At 41.7% G+C, this 22742-nt stretch overlaps 1 protein-coding gene across 4 annotated transcripts in view; it reads right to left on the bottom strand.

Moving 5' to 3' along the window:
• The window catches only part of NUDT18 (nudix hydrolase 18), a 440532-nt gene that overhangs the window by 280268 nt on the left and 137522 nt on the right, over positions 1 to 22742 (bottom strand). The window lies entirely within an intron of this gene.

Here is a 22742-nt window from a genome sequence, read left to right as displayed (position 1 = left end):
AATGGAAATCAAAATCTAAACCAACTATACGAGAAGTAGTGAATATAGTACCAAAAATAAAAACTGGAATAGAGATCTTTAGGAAAGGGTATGAGTAAAGTACATCATAAAAAAATGTGGATTGTGGGAACAATGCGTACAGGGGAGAAATGAGGTCTAAAAGAAAGCAGGACTTAAATGAGCTATGTAATGTTTCACTGAAAAGAATGTCTAACTGGGAATGTTTCAGAATGGTTTGTGATGTAAAATTCTTGCAACTAGGATTGTGTCAGTGTGCTTGGGTTTTCATTTATATAAATATATGATTGTCTATGTCATAAATGATGGTTTATTTTTTTTTTTTTTTTAAGAAAGGGCAGGAATTGAATACTTTATGTAATGTTGCTTAGGTTGTATGATATATAGCAATATATATGAACTATACTGTTTGTAAACATGAACTTAATACAGTTTGACTACTTTTATATAAAAATGTAAACATTTGCCTATGTCACAAGTGGTAATTCCATATAAGTGTTTTAAAAAAAAAATCAAAAAGTTTAGTCTTATCAAAAATAATCTTAGCCTGGTGTTTTGAATGAGAATTTGTAATTGCTACAAACTCAAATGCATTGTGATCTGAACTGCCCAGAGGGCATAGCTGTTTTACACTGATTATTCTATCTAACATGTTTGTAAAAAGAAAATTGAGAATATTTTCTGTGCTTGTAGGGAAATCAGTAAGCTCAGTCAAGTTGTGAAGTGAACACATCAATAATTTCTTCTTCCAAAGATAATGTTAGGAAAATTAAAATCACCCAACAAGATTCAATTATCTAGTTTCATTTATTTATTTCCTCACTAAAATACTGGTCTATCACTGATAAGAATAATGATATATCACTGATAAAGTAGGACTCGTATAACATATCAACAGATGTATTGGAGTGAATTCTGTGTTAAAATAACTCCAATTAAACTTTCCCTATTATGGTCAACAGCTAACAATCTGACACTTGTCCAAGATGCAATAAATACTGCTACACCTCCACCATTCATATTTTCTCTCAAGCAATCTGCAATGTTGTGAGGTACAGCCAACTGTACCAGGAGAAGTTGGACAGTACATGTGTGGAATATCCCAGTATGGCTGGCTGAAGTTTTGCAAATAATCTTATGTCATTTGACTGCCACATTGATTTGTACAGATGTTTGTATTAAAAATGTATTTGTAAAAGTTGCTTATGTTAAAAATGCTGCAACAGAATTTTTAACAGTTCTGAATGTTAATTGTGCCAGAGTCAGGTGACTATATGTGATGTAATTCTATAACCAGTTGAAGGATGAACTCTGGAAGCAGCAGTTAGTGTTTTTCTTTGGACTCCGATATAAAAGATCTATGTCAGTTATCACAGTTCCGTTGTTAGTTGTACAGTGTAGCATCTCCTCTTGCCTTGTGGAAGAGAGCATCTCAGCAGTACATCTTGCCTTGCAATAAGTGAGTTACCTAGGGACAGTTTCTCTTTAGTTGAGTTGGGAAAACATTTAGTGTGTCTTTTTCTGCATCTGAGAGATTCTATCCAACTGCGTTATTTTTATATTTCCTGTGACTGAAAATTGAAACTGAATATTAAGTATTCTCCTGGGTTTTTTTTTATTCATTATTAAATATTTTATACCTTTTCATTGTGGCTGGTCTTTTAGTGAATACTTTTAACATCTTAAGAGCACTGGTGCTTATTTTAGTAACACTGTGGCCACTCCGAAGTCTTACTTCTTTGATCACACACTACTATTTATATCAGTATTAATTTGACACAATATAAATGGTTACTCTTTGTAACAGCCTTAAGAGTATTCAACTGGTGGCAGCAATCTGCCTTGTAGTATGGAGAGAGAGGACAAAGCCGATGAATCTGTCTCAGCCTTTTCTAGGTGTGTGTGAAAAATCAGATATTCAAGTTTATGTGTCAGATACCTGAAACTGGGACAAAGTGCTCCAAGGTGGGTCTTGTTTGGGATATGGAGAGACAGAGTCCGTTCCCAGGTCTGCAGCAGGTTTCCCCATGTGTTCTTGACAGAAATTGTGCTTGATGCAGAGAGCTGCATTTGAAATACTGCGTAAATCAATTCCTGTTTTTAGTGACTGCCTCTCACCAGTGTCAGTAGTGAGGATAGGGGATACTTGATTACTGGCCCAGGGCAAAGATGGGCCATCACACAGTCACACAGTTGCTAAGCAGGAAAAACATATCTATAGTTCCAAACTTCAGTAAATGCTATAAGCTCATAGGACATTTAATTGAAGTACATCTATTTTTTATTCAAACTCCTAGCATTTGTATAATGTTTTTACTAAGCTGCATTTACTTCATTCAAAATGGTAAATACAGAAAAAAGATAAGTATAAAAATGCTTCACTAAGTCCAAGTATTTTTACTCAACAATCCGCCCAAAGAAAGCTGAAATTAAACCAATCCTTGTCAAAATCGTATTCACAAAGATCTTGCCAGTTACATACAGTCTTGAACCAGCTGTACATGTGATATACAGGGGTATCTACACGAACATCTACTGTTTCAGACATTTTCCTGCATCCAAGTAGTTTTTCTAACCTCAAAAGAATATCCTGCAATTTACTATCACTGTGACACAAAACTATATTTTCCCCATCAAGGCTACATAAGGGTCTGACATTTTCATATGATGGAATCAGCAATTAATAAAACACTTCCTTTGTTCATTTTATTGAGACACCAATATCTGGACTAATCCTAAAGTTCCCTTCAACCGCTCTTCTCTCAAGCTTTTTATTTATGACAGGGCCAAACACATTCCTCTCACTACTTTTACTGTGACTCCTTAACTTTTTCTTTTCATCGGTTCATAGGATAATACTAGGCTATTGGCCGGAGGCCCTTATAAGCCTAGCTGAGAATTTCACCCATGTTCCCATAAAGTCAGCACCTGTTTCCCCTATCCATCAGGGACAAAGGTGGGATCCCAGGGGTGTATTTTCTGTTTGCCATCCAGTCATCCAGGTTCCTCTTAAAGAGGGCTAGAGAGGTACTCTGCTTGACATGGAGAGGGAGTCTATTCTACAGATGGGGGAGTCTTTGGGACATAAATCTATCCCATCAACAAGTTCTATTAATGTCACAGACCAAGCTGAAGCCTTGCATGTGGGCTGCACAAATGGAATTTGGCTTCCAGGAATGCAGCAACTCCATTAAGGCTGGGTCTGAGATAGCCTTGTATGCCAGACACAGGTCACCTCTGAGCAGTCTGTACAAGGCTGAGTAGATGGACAGGGCTTTTTGCCAATCTGTATAGGACAGGTGTTTGAGTCTCTGGAGTTTCCTGATCAGGAGCCTCAGTAGTCTCTCCAGCTGCTGCATGTGCTTAGCAAGGTACATGCCGAAGGGGGCATTGTACTCGGTAATGTGTCTAAGGGAGGAGTACAGGGATGTTATGACCTCCTTGTTCCTGGATGAAATACAATTACTTATGAGGTAGGCCATTTAGAAAGCCTTCCATGCAACAGAGGCAACATGGTGGTCAAAAGTCAGGTTGCTATCAACCTGGGTGCCCAAATCCCTCACAACTGATTGTTTTGTTAATGTGATAATTAGTAGGGATGCCATTTTCCCCAAAGGGGATAATGATACATTTTTTGGCATTCAGTTTGAGGCCATGCTTCTGGCACCAGTCATTAGTTTGGGAAGGCTCTCGTATCACTAGGGGAATTTAAGACCATGACTAGCTTGCAATCATCTGCAAACTTGGTCAGCCACAGACCACTGGTTTTGGTTTGCACCTCAGAAAAGTATATCCCAAAACAGTAGAGGTCCCAAGACCGATCTTTGGGGTAGACCACTCGTTACGGATCTAGTACTAAAGGTGGCTTCCCCTATTTTGACTGAGTGGGTTCTATCAGTGAGCCAGTTAGCTACCCATCTGGTAACACAAGGGTTGATGCCTATTTGGGAGAGTTCATCTATTATGCCAGAGTGGGGAATAGTGTCAAAGGCTTTGGCTAGGTCAAGGTAAGCAACATGCACAGTCTTCCCCTCATCCATGGCTTTGATGACTTGTTTCAAAGAAGTCAACCAAGTTTAACAGGCGTGATCTCCCTTTACCAATGTCCTCGTTTACAAGTTCCATGATAATGCATTCCATGGCCTTGCAGATCAGACTAGTTATGGCAATGGGTCTATAACTGCCTGGTCAGTGGATGCTCCATCTTTGTATAGAGGGATGACAGTGGCAGTCTTCCATTCAGCTGGGACAAAGCCAGTGCTTAGGCTTTGGTTGAATAGGGTGCCTAATGAAGCTGAGAGCTCTTGCCTGAGTTCATGTAGGATACAGCCAGGGATGGTGTCAGGTTCTGTGGAGACTGTATTTTTTGCCTTTGAGAGGGCATTAAAGACCTGCTCCCTGGTGATGAGGGGAGGGGGAAAGCTGCTGGAGATGTCCTGGTTTACTGATGGGGGGAAACAGGGGTTGAAGTTTTCACAGAGCCCATCTGCCAGCAGGTTGGCTATATCTATGGAGTTTGTGTATGTGGTGCTACTGACAACCAGTTCAGAGCAGATTGGGTGTTACTTTTGAGATTACAGACATATGTGAAGAAGGCCTTGTGATTATATTTAGTGGATGTGGCTAATTTGGATTCCAAGTTTACCTTATTTGCTTGTTCAGACAAAGGAGAGATTGCCTCCAACTTGGCACCTGCTCCTTCTTGGTCCTGGACAGCAATTTCTTTCATTTTATTACAGAGTTGGTTTACTGCTGCTGTCCACCAGACAGGTTTGCTCTTCCTTGAGGAAGATGATTTGGTCCTGTCTGGTATTGCAGAGTCCATACAGCTATGTAGGTGCTCATATAGTTTTTTGGTGCAAGCCTGGACATTAGAGATAGTTCCAACTGAAGAGACTATGGCTTGGAAGCTATTTATACCTGCTCTCAGGAGATTGTAGTCAGCTTTGGAAAAGTTTCTTGTTTGACCCTGACAAGGGGGGAGGGGGTTAGGGGAAATGGTGACTTCAAAAGTGATTGCTTTATAGTCAGATTTTACCAAGGAGGATAACACTGGGTACTATAGTGGCTACTCATGTTGGTTAAGATCAGGTCCACGATATTTCACCTCTTGTAGGGGTGCTGACCAGCTGATCCAATGAATTGGCATTGACAAAGTCAAGGAATCACTGGGCACCTGTTGTGTTTCTTCCTACTTTATTACTTTATTTTGCCTTTGCTGGTGGTTGTTAAAAGTATTCAATCACATTTATTCTACTGTATTTAATTACTGCTGGTTAGTAGTCCGATTAAATTGCAATGGTTATTCTAAGCCTTTTGGTTTAAGCACTTGGGCTTCAGGCCAATTGTTTTACATTAGGAAGGTTTGTGGTCTACACTCTTGTGGTAGGAGAGGTAGCTTACATCCTAAGTTGGGAATTGCTGGTTGAAGGCTTAGTGTGCCCGTTATTCTAAAAAAGTGTCTAAGTTCTGGTTTAAGCACTTGGGCCTCAGGACAGTTATTTTACATTAAGAAGGCTTGTGGTCTACACTCTTGTGGGAGCAGAGGGTAGATTCTGCCCTTCTGAGCTGGGAATTGCTGGTTGAAGGCTTACTGTGCCTGCTTAAACGGTTTCTTTCTGAAATTGTAGCACCTTGCTTGCTATAGCATAGAATAGATTCACACCTTCTGAATCTAGCTCTGATTGCATAACTTGAGCACTAATCCAGGCAATCTTTTTTGGGGAGGGAACCCTGCACCTTAGTGACAGGAATGTGCAGTTAGAACTCATCTGATTGAAGGTTGCTGGAACAGGATTCAGTTTTGAGTTTTTTTATTTGTTAATTTGTTTTAAAATCAGTTTGCTTTTGTCTGATACTGTTCTATTTAACTGTGCATCTGTTCTGTGTTAAACTGACCCAAACAAAATTCCTTATAGGTAATCTTACTATTTCATATGTTTATTTGTTCGTGTTGTTTAAAGTATACCTATCAGCATACTTTACTTTTAAACCATAGCTTCAATCTTTCTTGTTCATGGTTGTCAGCATAGTTTTAGTTTTAAACAGAACTTTTTCATAGTGTGTAGAACAGGACGGGTTAACTATTGTTGCTGATGTCATTACAGCATGTCAACTGACAGGCTCAAGCACTTCCTGGTATTTTATTTAACTGAAACTTGTACCTTGAATGTTTGCATCTGACGAAGTTTGCTTTTATTAAACGAAAAGCGCTTTATGCACTTTAAAACTACTGGTTGCTTTCTGAAGCAGATTTTTCTCATTACCTCAATCAACAGAACATGCTGGAGGGACAGGTTCATAACCCATAGAATGCCAGTGCTATGGAATGGACTTCCCATACATGTCAAACAGAGCACCTCACTGGCCATCTTCAAGAGAAATCTTGATGAGTGAATGGGAAATAGAAAATTCACCCCAGGAATCACTCCAGTGACTCTACTCGACAGAGGCACAAGGAACTAAGGTCAGGTGGCACGATGCCAGGGTATTCCTAAGGGCTCGGCTTGTAAAGGCTCCAGGGACATTAGCCTAGTACACCTATGAACCTACAAAATTTATCTTCAAATCATACAATCCTAAGCCACAGTGTACTATTGGAAGGATCAACTTATCGCAAGTTACCCTTGCCCTCTTCTCCCAGATAAAATTCTTCAACTCTATTGATTACTTTTCACAACTTCTGTGGTTGATAAAAATGTGCCGGACCACTATATAAAACTATTTCACTGCTTTAATGTTGCTATCCATAAACTTGAGCTTCCGGTTTCTCAGTTTTTGTATTATCTTTTGTTTAGTCTATTTTCACAAATCCTTAGCTACCATAACAGAATCCATTTTAACCCATAATAAATATTTAATTTCATCATGGCCCCCTAAATATGGGTACTGCTGAACTAATTCATGTATGGGTACATAGTTTATAGTTCTAACCTTTGTTTTGTCTTCTTTACTTTTATATACCAAAAAGGCTTGAAATGGTCTCAGAATGTTCCACAACACTGAAATGCCCTTTTCTGGTTTCAGTGGGTACAAAATAATATGGTCTGCATATAAAGACAACTTTTGATTACCACACCAGTTATATCCTTGTATTTGAGTCTCTTATTTTCTTTGCAAATGGCTCCAAGTATAAAACAAACAATTGGGAAAGAGGATACCCCTGCCAGTTCCCACTGTTCAGACATAACTTATCAGAGCAGCATTGTCATAATCCTATCAAATACTCCCACTACTTCTATCAGATCCTCTGTTCAGTTGTTAAATTCAGAAATCCACGTTGCACATATTCTCATTTCAGATGTGATGCAAGCCTTGCCCAGCATTTATGACATTGGAATATTGAGAACTCAGCACAGCTCCTCGTGGTGGCCAGCAGTGTTCCTCTAGCAGCAGAGACCAGAAAAGACTACCTTTCCAGATTTTAAGTATTTTTCTTGGCTTTTTCGACTTTTTGTGCCTTTCGACTACTGTTTCTGCTTGTTTTATCAAAGTTTGCACTGTTTTTACTGTGTTTATAAGCTAAAACTGTTTACTGCACTTGCTAGTTTAAGTTTTGCCTAAAAGTTAAACTACAGGCTAATACACTCAAGTGTACTAGCTTTTGATAGCATTTAGTCGAAAATCATAGCATTTATTGTGTTTTCTGCTTTTCTGTAAAAAAATTGAAAAAAAAAAAATATCCTTGTTTTCCATACTTTCCTAACTAGTGTTCCAGAGACCAAATTTTGCTGATCCCTGGGCTTTGTCTTGGTTCCTGTGTTTCTCCATTTTCCTTGTTTGGTCAGGGGGAAGTTTCTTTAATCACCAGTGAGAGTGGGGAGTACTGAGCTGCCTGTTTGTCCTTAGAGGAGTGGTTTAAGGCAGTAACTTGTAGTCTATTGGCCATTTTGGGTCATTTCCTGTCTTTTCCAGCCCCCTGCTATAAAGCGCATTTTAGCGCGGAGTTGCCACTGTTGCACACTAGGGCAGCGCCGGTTAAGCAGGTTTAAACTATTCAGACTACCTAAAGTCCACTCTTCAAATTTTCCCTTAAAACTACCTTCCTCGAACTATACTACTGATCTAATCAGCGTATCCTATAACTAAAAAGATCATCTCTACTTGACTCCAAGTAGACTATTCTCTATCTGTTAAACCTAGCACTTGCTCCTACAGTACTTATTACCTTGATACGGCACTCTTGTCATAGATAGTACACCAAAAAGGCAAACCCCCATTTCTTGGTCACCCAAGTCCCCCGGAATCTCTTTTAAAGTTTTTTTGTCTATTCCTTCTAGCATGTCGAGGGATCAGTTGCTAGTGTCCTCTCCTGCTCAGCTGGTGAACCTGGGAATATTGAGGCAATGTTACAATTGCCTCATGTACACAGACAACCCTCTCCTCCTCCCACAAAACACAAAAACATGCGAGAGATGCAACTATACGGCCAAACTGGAGGCTGAGCTCTCTCAACATAGGACTGGCAAGACCAGTCAGGAGGAGAAGGTTACTACACACACTATAGACCCAGTCTCACATAGTACCATCACAACCTCAAATCATACACATAAACGCACAAAGACATACTCGGAGGCTCTGATCAAAAATCTACCAAAACAGCAGAGGCCACCAAAGCAGACACCCAAACAACCACCACCTCAGAACACAACACCTGCAACACATAGACCTCACAGTCAGAGTGTCAAACAGTCACAGCCCTTAAGGCCAAACACAATGCCAGACACACTAGTCATTGGTGACTCCATAGTCAGACACACTGGCGTCCGCTCACCAGACTGAGTAAGGAGAAGGTCACAGTAAGCTGCCTGTCGGGCGCTAGAATCCGCCACATAACGCAAGCACTCAGGTCTCTCAACAGCAGGTACAAATACGACTCAGTCATTGTCCACGCTGGTGTAAGCGACCTGAGGCGTACCTCCTTGGACTACATGAAAGAGACATTGAGGAGCTCTCTGATTATGTAGCCCAGGCAGGTATGACCCTGACCTTGAGCAGTATCCTACCTTCACCAAGAATGATGCCACAATACAGAGATAAGATGATCAGCTTTAACAATTGGCTTAAACTCTGGTGTCATTCAAAGGGGATCCAATGTCTGTCTGCCTGGGATGACATGCTGGACAAGCCACGCTGCTTCAAGGGCGGCTTGCACCTGTCACCCTGGGATTCGGATATTGGCAAAGGCTCTTGCCACCCCATAGTGCCTTTTTAGGCAAGGCTCAAATTCTAAACCTACCACCCTAGAACACAAAAAGGAAAAAACTAAGGGTAATGCTGCTCAATGCCAGAAGTCTAAATCTCAAAATGCACGCACTCGAGGCCCTTCTCAGTATGGAGAACATCGATGTCTGTGCTGTGACAGAAACCTGGTTCAAGGCTCCTGAGAGCACCCCAGCACTATCAGGTTGTACCTCATATCATGCGTTCCGGCCCCAAAATCCGGACAATACCAAAAAAGGAGGGGGGGTATCCATATTCATCAAGGACACCCACACCTCAAGACTGGTGGCAACGCACGATGCATCGGAGACCATCCAGGTGCAATTAACCATAGGCAAGACTGCGCTGCAAATTGTAGCATGTTACAGGCCACCCTCACAAACTCAGGAACCTCACATGGCCTTCCTGAAAACACTAGAGGGGATAAATGTATCACCAAACACCATCATACTAGGTGACTTCAATTACCCTAATATAGACTGGGAACACTACTCAAGCCCAAACACCCTAGCCCAAAAGTTCCTGGAATTCATAAACTCAAATGCCATGGAACAACTAGTCACCATCCCCACAAGAGATGAAAACATACTTGATCTCATCATCACGAACATGGGAGCACAATGTTCAACACCGGAAGTATACCCCTCACTGGTGAGATCAGATCACAAACTAATCTCGCTAGAGGTCCTCATCCCACCCCTACCTGAAATAAAAGACCACAGTAAAGAACTTCTCAAGCCGACTTCACACTTCTAAAGACTAGTGTGGTCTCCTTTAAGGCCCCCGAGCCGGTGGAAAACAGTACTCAAGCCGCTGAATCACTTACAAATGCCTTCTACCAGCACCTGCAGGACTGCATGGACAAGGCAATCCCAAGCAAAACAAAGACTCTTTGTACCAAAGGCAAGCGTCCAGTCTGGTGGACCCCAGCCATAAACAAACTCTACAACAAAAGGAGGAAGCTACTACAAGATAGAGCAAAATCCTTAAAATGTAAGACACCCTTGATCACTATAAGTAAAAAACTAAGAGCTCTCATAAAATCATCCAAAGCAAATTTTGAGAGAAAAATAGCTAAAGACTCAAAAGACAATCATAAGGCCTTCTTTAGCTATGTTAGAAACCTGGGAGGAAACTCCCAGATATGCTCAGAACTAGTTCAAAATGATGTGAAGATTACTGATCCTACAGACATTGCCAACATACTGGCTGACAGGTTCAGTGCAAACTTCTCCTCCCTCCCCCAAAAAGGAGAGATATCTATACCAAGCGATTGCAGCCCCCCAAACATCTCTAACGCCCAAGTGAGAACTGCTCTCTCCAAAGCAAAAAACACAGCATCCATGGGACCTGATGGTGTCCCCGGCTGTGTGCTCCACGAACTCAACGAGGAATTAAACCCACAGCTAGGACAGCTGTTTAATCATAGTCTTACCTCTGGATACGTACCCAGGAGTGGCGCACTGCAACTGTGGTCCCACTTCACAAAGGCGGTGCCTCCACCGACTCTGGGAAATTCCGCCGCATTAGCTTGACAAGCCTTATCTGCAAAGCCATGGAGAGGATCATAATGGACCTCATAAACAAAGACATAGGGAATTTGCAGACTTTGGATCCAACCCAGTTTGGCTTTGTCAAAGGCAGATCATGCCTTTTAAACTTGGTTGACTTTTTTGAAACAGTCACCAAAGCCATTGATGAGGGAAAGGCAGTCCATACAGCCTACCTCGATCTGGCGAAGGCCTTCGATACAATACCCCACTCGGGTATCATTGAAAAACTCATCAGCTTAAATGTTAACCCATACATCACAAGATGGGTTGCAAACTGGCTGAGTGACAGAACCCACAGGGTCAGAGTTGCTGGCACCATGTCAGACTCAAAGCCTGTCACAAGTGGTGTCCCACAGGGCTCAGTCCTGGGCCCACTCTTTGTTTGGCATCTACTTTTCCGAAGTACAAGCAAACACAGGAGGGTTATGGCTGACAAAGTTTGCAGATGACTGCAAACTGGGCGCCATAGTAGAAAACACATCTCACACAGATATCCTTCAGAAGGGTCTCACAGAAACGGATAACTGGTGCCAGAGCCATGGCCTAAAGTTAAATGCCAAAAAATGCATAGTCATACCCTTCGGGAAAAACAAGGTTACCCCTAGCTACCAAATAGGTGGCAATCCACTGAGCACAGAAGAAGTTATCAGGGACCTGGGGACCCAGGTTGATAGTAGTCTGTCATTCGACACCCATGTAGCTAAAGTAGTTAGGAAGACCTTCTACATTGCCCACCTTATCATGAAGGGATTCTCATCTAGATCAAGGGAGGTCATAGTCTCCCTATACTCATCACTCATCAGACCAATGATTGAGTACAATGCCCCATTCGGAATGTATCTGACCCGGCACTTGCAGCAGCTGGAGAGGCCACAAAAGTTGGTCACCAAAAGGATAAAGGGTCTCAAAAATCTGTCCTATGCTGCCCGACTGAAAGAACTCCAGCTCTATTCAGTCGCTTACCGCTTGCTCAGAGGTGACCTTTGCCTAACATACAAGGCCATGTCAAACCCAGATTTGATGAATATGCTTCACCTCAAAAAATCTAGATCCGTCAGAACCACAAGGGCGGGAGACTTAAACCTCGACACGGCTATTAATAGGACGTGCTGGAGGGATAGATTCATCACCCAAAGACTCCCTATGCTGTGGAACAAAATCTCGGTATATGTGAGGCAGAGCACCTCGCTGGCCTTGTTCAAGAGAAATCTTGACCAATGGATGGGAGATCGCAGATATACCCCAGGGATTACCTCAGTGTCACTGCTCGACAGAGGCACAGCAAAATAATGGGTATAGTTCCCCATACTAAAGGGGTGGCGTAAGCCACAAAACGATGGGCTAGGCTTGTAAATGCCCTCGGGCAGATAGCCTAGTATGAACCTATGAACCTATTAACCTCAACACCCGAGCTAATCTACATTGCTCTGTTTCCCAGCTCCATTTGTCTTGTCTCAAAAGGTTAGCCATGCTGGTTTGAAGTGATGCTTTAGAGCTACACAGTTAAGGCTCTTCCAATAATACAAGCAGAAAGCTGCAATTCAAACTGCAAAGGAAGGATGATGCAGTTGGGACGTTAAAATAAATACGGAGAGAGAGAGTGGGATTTTGGATATAAATCCTTAAGGAGAACAGTAGCAGTCATACAGAATATTATATTTATAAAGTAACAGAAAGTATACCAAGAACTAAGGCAACACAGGAATGGAGAAAGGAGATTCTGCCGATAGGGATGACTAATTAGTGTACGAAGAACAGACCAGAAGGGGTTGTAATTTACTGGAGGAAGCTAACAAAGGAACCAAGGTATTGGGAACAAATCACCAGAGAGGGAAAGAGAACAGAATGGAAAGAGGCCAAGAAGGTATTTGGACTGCAGGCTAGACATTGCCTTCCCTATCAGGGAGTTCAACATCAGAGTACAGTCAAAGTGAAAGGGATAGGGTAATCCTAAATGGTCGAGTTTTCAGCTGAATGCAAAACAGAAGCTGCTGTGACAAATGAGATAATTAGTACAGCATATTTCACAATATACACACATAACAATAATGATACAGCTATTTCACAATAACTATAGGAAACTGAGCAGGTCAGAAAAGATTGGAAAGACAGAGTAGGTAAGCAATTCACAAAGAAACAATATGCACGACTCCCAAGCATTCAACAAAGTCTAGAAGATTTAGGATTTTTTCTTGGAAGTTTTTGCATAGGTACTTTTATACCCCATGCAGACTCCAAATTTTCCTTAGGTAGATGGCAAATGTTAGAGGTGTGATGGGGAAGAAAGTGGTACCTGGGAGCATATCTTTTCAGAGTGTAGTGACTTAGACTAAAAATTCCCTACAGAGTATCGTTCAGAAACATTGCGTAAGCAAATGGCTGCAACTTAGGAAATTATTTTTTTAACCAGAATATAGGATCTAAATTGCCTACACATAGTAAAGCCTTAAGGTTAATTCTGGTGACTGCCTAAAAATCAATTACTAGAAAATGGAAATCAAAATCTAAACCAACCTTACTTGTAGTAGTATCGTTAGAAATATGTAGGAGCAGATTACATAGAAAAAAATGGAAATTGTTGGAAAAATGTTTTGGAATAGGAAGGAGGTTTAAGAGAAGAAGGGAAATGCACAATTTATGTAATGTTGGTTTGGCTATATTATATAGAAGAATAAGTGTGATTTATAATGTTTGTAATTGTGAACTTTTTAATATGGTTTGTTTACTTTCATATAAATGTGCGTTTCCTTATGTCAAAAGTGATAATTCAATAAAGCTGTTTTTAAAAAAAATAAAAATAAATAAATACTCAGTCATGCTGACCATCTTCTAATAAACCTGCACTTTTATCCTACCCACATCTTTCTTCCATCGGTCTATTAATTAATTTAGTTCTTTTTATGGATGTGTTCTCTGCCCTTTTCCAAACCAAGTGATCACATTTTTGGCTATCAAAAGTATAATCCAGTCCAAGTAATTTGCTGTGCCTTGCTTGCATTCTTCATTCATACCTAGAAAACAGTATTCCGGTGTTAGTGATGACCCCTCCACACACAGCCAGGCACAGACACAGCCAGGCACAGACACAGCCAGGCACAGACACAGACACAGACACGCACCAGGATCTTGTTTTCCCATCTTCACATCGCCAGCACTCACTACTTACTCAAGAGAACAAGTTACATATTATTTTTGGAGTATAAAAAACTACTTGGATAGAAATTCTCAACCCCAGTGCCAATTGTTTCAAGCTCAGTCACCACCTGTCCCACACATTTCATCAAGTTTTCTGCTACTCCCCACTTTATAACACAATACTGTAAACATGCATATGCTGGGAGACCATTTCCTTGCTGCCTCCTCCCAGGTTAGTATCCCTTCTCCATCTATTAACTGATCCCCAAACTTCCATTTCTTCATAGATTACTGTCATCCAGCCTAGTTCCAAAGATCCCCAAACCTCCATTTCTTCCTAGATTACTGTCATCCAGCCTAGTTCCAATTTGTAGTGCACCATGTCTCCACTTAAGCAGTTGCATCTGGAATACTGCACTTCTCCCTTTCCCTAAAATGTCAGAGGTGGGTCTAGTGGTCTAGCCCCTCTAACTCATAAAACCTCCAATAAATCCTCCTTTTCCAACCATCCTTATCAGATCCTCTGTTCAGTTGTTAAATTCAGAAATCCACGTTGCACATATTCTCATTTCAGATGTGATGCAAGCCTTGCCCAGCATTTATGACATTGGAATATTAACCTCAACACCCGATCTAATCTACATTGCTCCGTTTCCCAGCTCCATTTGTCTTGTCTCAAAATGTTAGCCATGCTGATTTGAAGTGATGCTTTAGAGCTACACAGTTAAGGCTCTTCCAATAATACAAGCAGAAAGCTGCAATTCAAACTGCAAAGGAAGGATGATGCAGTTGGGACGTTAAAATAAATACGGAGAGAGAGTGGGATTTTGGATATAAATCCTTAAGGAGAACAGTAGCAGTCATACAGAATATTATATTTATAAAGTAACAGAAAGTATACCAAGAACTAAGGCAACATAGGAATGGAGAAAGGAGATTCTGCCGATAGGGATGACTAATTAGTGTATGAAGAACAGACGAGAAGGGGCTGTAATTTACTGGAGGAAGCTAACAAAGGAACCAAGGTATTGGGAACAAATAACCAGAGAGGGAAAGAGAACAGAATGGGAAGAGGCCAAGAAGGTATTTGGACTGCAGGCTAGACATTGCCTTCCCTATCAGGGAGTTCAACATCAGAGTACAGTCAAAGAGAAAGGGATAGGGTAATCCTAAATGGTCGAGTTTTCAGCTGAATGCAAAACAGAAGCTGCTGTGAAAAATGAGATAATTAGTACAGCATATTTCACAATATACACACATCATAACAATAATGATAAAGCTATTTCACAATAACTATAGGAATCAGAGCAGGTCAGAAAAGATTGGAAAGACAGAGTAGGTAAGCAATTCACAAAGAAACAATATGCATGGCTCCCAAGCATTCAACAAAGTCTAGAAGATTTAGGATTTTTTCTTGGAAGTTTTTGCATAGGTACTTTTATACCCCATGCAGACTCCAAATTTTCCTCAGGTAGATGGCAAATGTTAGAGGTGTGATGGGGAAGAAAGTGGTACCTGGGAGCATATGTTTTCAGAGTGTAGTGACTTAGACTAAAAATTCCCTACAGAGTATCATTCAGAAACATTGCGTAAGCAAATGGTTGTAACTTAGGAAATAATTTTTTTAACCAGAATATAGGATCTAAATTGCCTACACATAGTAAAGGCTTAAGGTTAATTCTGGTGACTGCCTAAAAATCAATTACTAGAAAATGGAAATCAAAATCTAAACCAACCTTACTTGTAGTAGTATCGTTAGAAATATGTAGGAGCAGATTACATAGAAAAAAATGGAAATTGTTGGAAAAATGTTTTGGAGTAGGAAGGAGGTTTAAGAGAAGAAAGGAAATGCACAATTTATGTAATGTTGGTTTGGCTATATTATATAGAAGAATAAGTGTGATTTATAATGTTTGTAATTGTGAACTTTTTAATATGGTTTGTTTACTTTCGTATAAATGTACGTTTTCTTATGTCAAAAGTGATAATTGAATAAAGCTGTTTTAAAAAAAAAAAAAAAAAAAACTCAGTCATGCTGACCATCTTCTAATAAACCTGCACTTTTATCCTACCCACATCTTTCTTCCATCGGTCTATTAATTCATTTAGTTCTTTTTATGGATGTGTTCTCTGCCCTTTTCCAAACCAAGTGATCACATTTTTGGCTATCAAAAGTATAATCCAGTCCAAGCAATTTGCTGTGCCTTGCTTGCATTCTTCATTCATACCTAGAAAACAGTATTCCGGTGTTAGTGATGACACACAGGCACACAGCCTGTCCCACACATTTCATCAAGTTTTCTGCTACTCTCCACTTTTATAACACAATACTGTAAACATGCATATGCTGGGAGACCAGTTCCTTGCTGCCTCCTCCCAGGTTAGTATCCCTTCTCCATCTATTAACTGATCCCCAAACCTCCATTTCTTCTTAGATTACAGTCATCCAGCCTAGTTCCAATGATCCCCAAACCACCATTTCTTCCTAGATTACCGTCATCCAGCCTAGTTCCAGTTTGTAGTATATCATGTCTCCACTTAAGCAGTTGCATCTGGAATACTGCATTTCTCCCTATCCCTAAAATGTCAAACAGAGGTGGGTCTAGTGGTCTAGCCCCTCTAACTCATAAAACCTCCAATGAATCCTCCTTTTCCAACCATGGGAATATTTCTAATAGCATCCTTTCATCTGGTCATAAAATTTGCTGTATTACATCCTATCCGAAGAGAAATCTGATCAGCTTGTACCTACAAATCTAATTCCAGGACAGCCAACCCACCTATCTACACTGGTCAATTTATCTTCACCCAGTTCAACCGCTGTTCAATTCTTCCTCTTGCAAAATCTCTCATCCAGTCCTGTAGTGTACTGCCTTTCCTGTCTGGGAGGGGATGCTTAAAGGTTGTTCCCAAGAAAGAATGTGTGAACGGCCAGCCACTGCAGTACTTGTTCTTTCCGATCCAAATCCAGACGAAATTGTTTCCACATTCTTAGATTTCCCTTAATTTGCAGAATTACTTTATAAATACAGTCTACCTAGATATCCAGGTATTTAAATGCAAATTATTTCATTTCAGGGAATTTTTCTATTAGACCACTTCTGCACCCAAAATTTATTCCAACCACTTTTTTCTTGATTTATCTGGTATCCAAACAGATGCCCAAACCTTCTCAGATCCTCAGACTACATCAATGACAGGATTACATTATCTGCATACAAGGCTATATTTGTGATCCAAATTATCCTTATGCTTGGTTCCCCTCACTAATTGTGGTCAAGGGCACCAAGTACAGAGCTAATACCAATGGCAACACTGGACAGCCATGCCTAGTCCTCCTCATTGAAATGTATTTCACTTGTCATTTCCCTCATTTAGCACCAGTTTTGCTAAACAGCCCCTACACAACCTCCTTAAGAAACAAAAGGAATTGCTGTGGGAAAACCATGTCTAGCCCACCCTGTCAAAGGCCCTCTCTGAATCCAATCTTGTACATGCCACCTCTTACCCCTTAACTTCTGTGCCAAAATAGATGAACACCTTGTAGTCATGACTTTATAGTTACAGAGTGATATGATCCCACTTTAGAGACCTCTTTCCCAGCTTTAAGTATTACCACTATGATACCCTTTCATCAGGATGCAGGGAGCTTCTCTTCCAGTAATGCCTGACGGAAAAGATTAGCCCAACCCATCACCAGATTTAAGACTCTCCTTCTCCAAATTGTAATGGGAAGCCCATTCTGCCCCAGGGATTTACTACTTTTTTGTTTGTGTGGTTTCCCTAACTGACTTCTGTAATCTGCACTGCCAATTAATTTCTCCGGGAACCTGTCAATTGCAGGGTTGCCAAGGGCCCCAAGAAATTAAACATCTCCAGCCTTTCTCCTCATTCTGTTCTTTACAGATTCTTCTAGTAAGCCACAAACATCTATTGAATGCCTTTAAAAATCATGAACCCAAACTTGTCTGTCCTGTCGGTTTTAATAATCATCCTATCTACATTCTGCTGCCTTAATCTACCTGTTAATGCCCTAACTGATCATAGTCTCTATATTACTGAGCTCCCATAATATAATTCTCTGTACCAAAATTTTATAGTCATCAATTTCTCCACCCCTTCCTCACCTGCTCCTGTTTCTCCAATGTTAAGACTTTTAATTTCATTTGGAGTAGCCCATATTTCCTTGTTCTCCATTACATATTCATTCTTTTTAGGCCAGAAATCTCTCCTCACTCCAGACTTTCTCCTTTAATTGGTCATATGCCTCTGGAGTGACCTAACCCAGGTTTTCTAGTTCCATTTTAACACACCCTGCATCTATGAGACAAGCCTATCTTCTTCCATATGGCATACTGGGAATCTTCAATGAGTTTCCTTTGAGTTGCCCTTATTACTTCCATTCTGATCTTGACATATGAATGATCTAGTTTATTAAAGGTCCAACCTCTCCATCACCTAGTAGGCACCGGTGTTCTTTTAGTCTAAGAATTTTAATCACTCTGAACTCTCTTTCCTATTTATGACTAAGGTACCTATACCATTCCCAGCAGTTTCCACAGGCTGCCCCCTTAGACCATACAACAACCATTCCTAGAGTCTTTAACAATCCCGTTATTAATCTGCATGATCTTCTTGGTCTAAACCCAGTGCCTGTACCTCTCAGCTCTTCTAGTCTGAACATTGTGTCTTAGTTGCTAGCCAATATCAGTATCCCCGCTACAAAAATTACTACCCTCACTATCCAGTCTCTCACCGCAGCATATCTAACATAATGAGAGGTTGTATAATGTCACTATTCTTATCAGAGTCCCTCTACACTTTCCCCTCCAACTTACCAGACACATTCTTGTCTTGTGTGGTGTAGAAGGGCTAAGTCATAGGTTGGTACTAGGCTATCGGCCCTAGGGCCTATGCAAGCCTAGCCATAACAATTCCCTGGATATTTCTTCCCACAATATTTACTTCTCTGGACCCCTGTCTAGCAGGGCGACTGACATGATCCCCGGGGTGAATTTCCCATCTCCCATCCAATCAAGGTTCCTTTTGAAGAGGGCCAAGGAGATGCTCTGCTTGACATGTATGGGCAGTCTATTCCAGAGTATGGGGAGTCACTGGGTCAGGAACCTCCAGCATGTTTTGTTCATTGTGATAAGGTTTAGATCCCTGGAGTGTGTGGCTCTGAGGGATTGGGATTTCTTTAAGTGGAGCATGTCCAACAGCTCAGGGTTTGACATGGCCTTGTATGTTAAGTAGAGATCGCCTCCGAGTAGACAATATGCCACAGAGTATAGCTGGAGTTTTTTTTAGACTGTCAGCATATAGCATCTGCTTTAGGCCTGTGATTCTTTTAGTGAGGTATTCCTGTGGCCTTCCCAGCTGTTGCAGATGTCTTGTGAGGTACATACCAAACAGGGCATTATACTCTATAATGGGTCTAATGAGGGATGAGTACAGTGGGACAATGACCTCCTTTTTTCTGGATGAAAAGCCCTTAGTGATGAGGTGTGCCACATAGAAGGATTTCCTGACTGTTGTGGCGATGTGGTTATCGAAAGTGAGACCACTGTCCACCTGTGTCCCTAAGTCTCTCATCACACTTTTGATGTTTAGTGTCCTGCCACCTATGTGGTAATTCATGGGTACATGTTTTTTTCCAAAGGGGATAACTATACATTTTTTGGCATTAAGCTTGAGCCCATGGCTCTGGCACCAGGCATCTGTTTCTGTAAGGCCCTTTTGTAGAATATCCACATAATTTGGGGATTCAATAGTGGCTCCCAGTTTGCAGTCATCTGCGAACTTTGTTAGCCAGAGTCCCTTAGTGTTGGCCTGCACTTCAGAGAAGTAGATGCCAAACAAGAGTGGTCCCAGGACTGAACCCGGAGGTACTCCACTTGTCACGAGCTGGATTTGGAGTCGACTACTTTTACAGTCTGGGTTCTGTCAGTACGCCAGTTGGCAACCCATCAAGTGACGTAGGGATTTATGCCCAGCTTAGTAGGTTTATCTATGATTCCAGAGTGGGGGATGGTGTCAAAGGCCTTGGCGAGGTCCAGACAGGCTGTGTGGACCGCCTGGTACTGGTACTTTCCAGGGTGACTGTCTCCTCCAGTCTTTTGAAGGGACATTCAGCAAGGGGTCCAAAAAGCAGATTCATTTCCAGACAGCATGAAGGAGCTACTTTTTTTTTACATGATCTGTCAGGGGCAGAGTCCTCTGTTAGGCATTTCAACTAGTCGTCATGTATGTAAGAACTGCTGCCTTACATATCAATATTTTTGGAGCGCTTGGCAACCTGGACAGAAAGGTCACACAAACGTGTCTCCTGCTTTAGTTCTCATCTTTTCCAGCAGGTTATGCTGGAAAGTGAGTATACAAGTCTGACAGTCCTAAAAAGGACAGAGTATCAGAAGTAAATACATCTTTCCTCAAATGAGCAAAGTGTCCCATAGGTTCTAGGTTCATAGATTAGTACTAAGCTAACTGCCCTTGCGAGCCATTTTAAGCCTAGCCAATTATCCCTTGTGAGACTCTAACCCTACACCTTTGTGTTTGTAAGGCAAACACCTTAACCATTAGGCCACCCTCCCAACCCTAAATACCCTTATCAGTCTCAAACCCCACACCTTGGACTCACCAGTCTGCATGATGTACCACCAAGCCACAGCAGATATACACTCTCAAAGTTATCGAGAACTGGGCTCCTGGATGTAGTCAAAGAGGATCCCTTGCTGGAACCCATGGACACTAAAGCTGGATCAGCTAGAATGCTAGAAAATTCTTGTATTAAAATGAATGGAAATCCCTGAATCCATAAAAGCAATCAGGCTTTTGGGGGGGATTTGAGATCTATCTATCTCAACAGAAATCTTTCAGAAATGAAGGAACAGAAAGGCAAGTCCATTAAAGCTATGGATCTGTGCTGGGCTTCTATACTCAGGACTCCCATAGAAATTCCTCCATCTTCTAAAGGGTATCCACAAAGGAGAAATCTTCCAGGGGTGAGGCAAATGATGGCGTTTCCTCAGTGTCTAATTCATAGGGAGCATAAGAAAACTGACAACCATAGTCCAGTTCCTCCTCCTGAAAATCTGGATTGCTTGACTCTGCAATGGAGGTTTCAACTTTCTCTACTTAGAAGCCCTCCCCCCAATGCATTGTTTTTTTCAAAGCTGACTTCTTGGATTTCAGAAAGAACATAAGCTCTCAGCTAGCTGGAAAAGTTACAGAGAAGCAGCCTGTGAAGTGGTGTTGCAGAGACATTGCTTGACCTAGGCCAAAGCTGGCAAGCACCAGTTTGACCTTTTTTTCCCCCTAAATCCATGAGGTTTAAAGACTCCATGCTTTATGAACTCCAGCTGTGGAAGAATGACCAAGGCCTCCATTCAGTCTCTAGGAACCTTGTCACAAAAACTAGTGGAACTTCACTCTAAGCCTTGGTAACAAGGCCATGAGCTTCTGAAGTACCTCCGCAGTGTGGGTGCATGCACATCCACATTTCCTATGAAGGATACCCACCCATCACTGGCTTAGTGAGTGTAATGCCCACACCTAGGCAGCATATTAGCCTGCTTAGCATCAGCAGCCATATGCACATCCACATTTCCTATGAAGGATACCCACCCATCACTGGCTTAGTGAGCGTAATGCCCACACCTAGGCAGCATATTAGCCTGCTTAGCATCAGCAGCCATATGCACATCCACATTTTCTATGAAGGATACCCACCCATCACTGGCTTCGTGAGCGTAATGCCCACACCTAGGCAGCATATTAGCCTGCTTAGCATCAGCAGCCATATGCACATCCACATTTCCTATGAAGGATACCCACCCATCACTGGCTTAGTGAGTGTAATGCCCACACCTAGGCAGCATATTAGCCTGCTTAGCATCAGCAGCCATATGCACATCCACATTTCCTATGAAGGATACCCACCCATCACTGGCTTAGTGAGCGTAATGCCCACACCTAGGCAGCATATTAGCCTGCTTAGCATCAGCAGCCATATGCACATCCACATTTTCTATGAAGGATACCCACCCATCACTGGCTTCGTGGCGTAATGCCCACACCTAGGCAGCATATTAGCCTGCTTAGCATCAGCAGCCATATGCACATCCACATTTCCTATGAAGGATACCCACCCATCACTGGCTTAGTGAGTGTAATGCCCACACCTAGGCAGCATATTAGCCTGCTTAGCATCAGCAGCCATATGCACATCCACATTTCCTATGAAGGATACCCACCCATCACTGGCTTAGTGAGTGTAATGCCCACACCTAGGCAGCATATTAGCCTGCTTAGCATCAGCAGCCATATGCACATCCACATTTCCTATGAAGGATACCCACCCATCACTGGCTTAGTGAGCGTAATGCCCACACCTAGGCAGCATATTAGCCTGCTTAGCATCAGCAGCCATATGCACATCCACATTTCCTATGAAGGATACCCACCCATCACTGGCTTAGTGAGCGTAATGCCCACACCTAGGCAGCATATTAGCCTGCTTAGCATCAGCAGCCATGTCTTGGTATTAAGTCTGGGAGGACATGCACAATGCATGGTGGACTGAAGTGGTCACATCAGAGGCCCCAGCCAACACAGAGTCTGAAGATGGGGCTATGAAAGAACCTCAACCATGTCTGGCACCATGTGACACAGGGAAACCAGATTCATCTGGACTGTTCTCATTCTCATAACATTTCTCCCGATGACATTTAGCAGGTTTCATTTTAGGATATAAGCTGCTGGAGGCCTTAACACTATAGTGGTATGACAGAAGACACGCGCACCCTAATGAAC

This window comes from Protopterus annectens, chromosome 9.part0 (assembly GCF_019279795.1).
Source record: "Protopterus annectens isolate FY-2018-M chromosome 9.part0, PAN1.0, whole genome shotgun sequence".
In the NCBI taxonomy this organism is placed as follows: Eukaryota; Metazoa; Chordata; order Ceratodontiformes; family Protopteridae; genus Protopterus; species Protopterus annectens.
Note: the sequence above shows the minus strand (reverse complement) of the source record. Positions and strands in the feature narration are given on the sequence as shown.